Here is a 3,666-nt window from a genome sequence, read left to right as displayed (position 1 = left end):
TATGATATTTGTATGTAGCGCTACACCTTTTGTTATACTAATGTATAACTGTGCCCATGCCTTGCTAAAACTAGGCATCTACTGCTAAATGGTGATTTTCGTATTGCACTGAGTGCTCAAGGCCTAGCCTGTAAGCCACGTGAAGCCTAGGAGTAATGATTTATCTGTATAGCTACTGATATATATATGCATGACCTGTACTGTCCACAGCCTAAGTCTTTTGGCAAGCAACATAGAAGTACTCCTAGATATGTCACATCATCATACAAAATAAGTGAACCTCTGTATTTAATTTTTCAAGATTCTTTTGTTTCAGGTATTGTACCGGAGGATTGGAGGAAGGCAGATGTTGTTCCTATATTTAAAAAGGGTTCAAAATCCTTGCCTGGAAATTATAGACCTGTGAGCTTAACTTCTGTGACAGGGAAATTATTTGAACGGCTATTAAGGGATAATATTCAGGAATTCATTGGGAAGAACTGTGTTATTAGCAATAATCAGCATGGTTTTATGAAACATAGGTCATGTCAAACTAACCTAATTGCATTCTACGAAGAAGTAAGTAGAAATATAGATCAGTGTGTTGCAGTGGATGTGATCTACTTGGATTTTGCCAAGGCATTTGATACGGTTCCTCACAATAGGTTAGTCTTCAAACTAAAAGAAATTGGTCTAGATGAATATTCTTGTTCTTGGGTAGAACATTGGCTTAAGGATAGAGTACAGCGAGTTGTCATAAATGGTAAATTTTCAAGCTGGACAAAAGTGGTAAGTGGTGTCCCTCAGGGTTCTGTTTTGGGACCGCTTCTATTTAACATATTTATAAATGATCTTGAAATGGGCATTGAAAGCCATGTATCAGTGTTTGCAGATGACACAAAACTTTGTAAAGTAATAAAATGTGAGCAGGATATTGCCTTGCTTCAGAGGGATTTGGATAGATTGGGGGACTGGGCACTAAAATGGCAGATGAAATTTAACGTAGAAAAATGCAAAGTTATGCACTTCAGGGTTAAGAATGCACAAGCAATTTACACCCTAAATGGTAGTGAACTAGGGATAACCACACACGAGAAGGATTTGGGAATTGTTATAGACAACAAATGTAGCAATATGCAATGTCAATCTGCCGTTGCTAAGGCCAGTAAGGTTTTGTCATGTATAAATAGGGGCATAAATTCGAGATGAAAATATAATTTTGCCTCTTTATAAATCGCTGGTAAGACCACACCTTGAATATGCTGTGCAATTTTTGGCACCTGTTCTAAAGAAGGATATCATGGCACTAGAAAAAGTGCAGAGACGAGCTACAAATTGATAAAAGGAATGGAGCATTTTAGTTATGAAGAAAGGTTAAAAAATTGAAATCTCTTCAGTTTGGAAAAACGGCGCCTTAGAGGGGATATGATAACATTATACAAATATATTCGGGGCCAGTACAAACCATTATCTGGAAATCTATTCATAAACAGGGCTATACATAGGACACGAGGTCACACATTTAGGCTTGAAGAAATGAGATTTCATCTAAGGCAAAGAAAAGGTTTTTTTACAGTAAGAGCAATAAGGATATGGAATTCATTGCCGGAAGAGGTGGTTTTGTCAGAGTTATACAGATGTTTAAGTTGCAATTGGATAAATACTTGCAAAAACATAACATCCAGGGATACAATTCCTAATTAGTGGGGTAATAGCTGCTTGATCCAAGGAGACATCTGACTGCTATTTTGGGGTCAAGAAGGAAATTTTTCCTAGTTTGTTGCAAAATTGGAAGCGCTTCAGACTGGGTTTTTTGCCTTCTTTTGGATCAACAGCAAAAGCATATGTGAGGAAGGCTGAACTTGATGGACGCAAGTCTCTTTTCAGCTATGTAACTATGTAAAACGATTCTGAACTAGCTACTTTAACTTCTTACAGCTTAAAGTATGATTAACTAAGCATGTCTATATTAAAAATTGTGCTTGATATACATATGTCCTGCCTGTATCATTTTCATGCACTGCAAAAAAAAAAAAAAAGACACACAGAGGGGATAAGGGGGGGACATATAGACAAACAAAGGAGCTGGGTGGAAGAGACAGACAAAGGGGCTGGGGGCAGTAAAAGATACAACCCACTTGTGTAAGAGAGACACAAGGATAAAATACAGCAAAGGGAGTGTAAGATATTCGTAAGACAGGATATAAACACTAAAGGGGTAATGCTTTCAAAATGAGGGTTACATGAAACACAAGTGAAGATGCATTCTTGTTTAGTCCAAATTCCTTGCACCGGCCCTGGTAAATTGAATGCAGAATTTGTGTAGATGACGCTCTATCACGACCTAACTTTCAGGTGTTCTTCCAAATCCACCCATCTGCAGAACCTCACTCCAGGGTACCACTGGATTCAAAGATGTCACAATGGACTAAATTTACTGCTGTCACAAAGAAAAATTCTGGCACAAACTGTGTTGTCCTCTAAAACCTACCTTACAGCGTTTAATATATTTAGGAAGTTTGATTTTCAAATACATGTTTGCTATTGATTCTCTGGTCGCGTTTACAACCTTTTGCTACTTTTCTTTACAGTTCGCTTATAACATAATCAAATTATATTTGACAGGAATTCAACATCATATGCTAACCACTTTTCCTAACAAACCTTTCTTGTCATCGTACCCTATAAAAGGTGTTTTAAAAAGCATTCTTAAGTTAAAAACAAACCCCTCCTAAAAGACTACCTGCAGCAAGTTTCGGGCGATTTCAGATAAATTTAGGACCTAAAGGAGGCCAACGCAGAACTGCGTATCTCCATCACTGCGGAGCACCACAACCTCACGGAGGACATCCAGGGCCTTCATACCAAGGTATCTCAACTAGAAGCGGACTGTGACCACTTAACATCAGCTCAGTCTGCCAATACAGATGCACTGCGAGCCACGCGGCACAGATGAGACAAATGGCCCTACACATGCAGGACCTGGACAACAGGGGACGGAGACAAAACATCAGGGTGCGGGGTTTCCCTGAAGAACTGGACCAACTGACACCAATACAGGACACCCTCAAGGAACTATTCAATAAGATCCTGGGCCGCCCCGTAGCCACCAACATCGAATTTATCAGGGCGCACTGGGCATTGAGGCTTAGGGCCCCACCGGAGGCTCCCCCAAGGGACGCCATCTGCTGCCTGGTCAGCTTCCAGCTGAAAGAGGACATCCTACGCAAAGTACGCGCACAGAGAGAGTCATGCTCAAAGGAGTGGACTTACAACTTTACCCGGACCTATCACCGGCTACTTTGGCCTACCGTAGAGCGATGAGACCTCTCACCAGAACTCTAGCGGTCCCTGCATGGGTAGGCCTTGGCCCTCAGGAGGGAGATGAGGGAGTCAGCAGGAGGGCTCTTAGCCCTGACTGGGCCTTACCGCTGGGACCCGTGGCGCCTCGTGATTACCTAGCCGAGCAGGTGACAGGCTCCACAGGGAGGGGAGGGGGGAGCAAGAGACAGACCATGAGGGTAGATATCTCTTCCTGAAGGGCACAATCGCAGGGCAGACATACACGTTTGTGAACAATTACACCCCAAACCACCGACAGTATCAGTTTCTTGCGCGCACATTCAGAAAGCTAGTCATTCGCGTTGAAGTCACCACCCACGATTCATGGTTCCTTTGCCATTTAAT

The sequence above is a fragment of the Pelobates fuscus genome, chromosome 5 (assembly GCF_036172605.1).
Source record: "Pelobates fuscus isolate aPelFus1 chromosome 5, aPelFus1.pri, whole genome shotgun sequence".
NCBI lineage: Eukaryota > Metazoa > Chordata > Amphibia > Anura > Pelobatidae > Pelobates > Pelobates fuscus.
The sequence above is the reverse complement of the archived record's forward strand: the minus strand, read 5'-3'. Positions refer to the sequence as shown.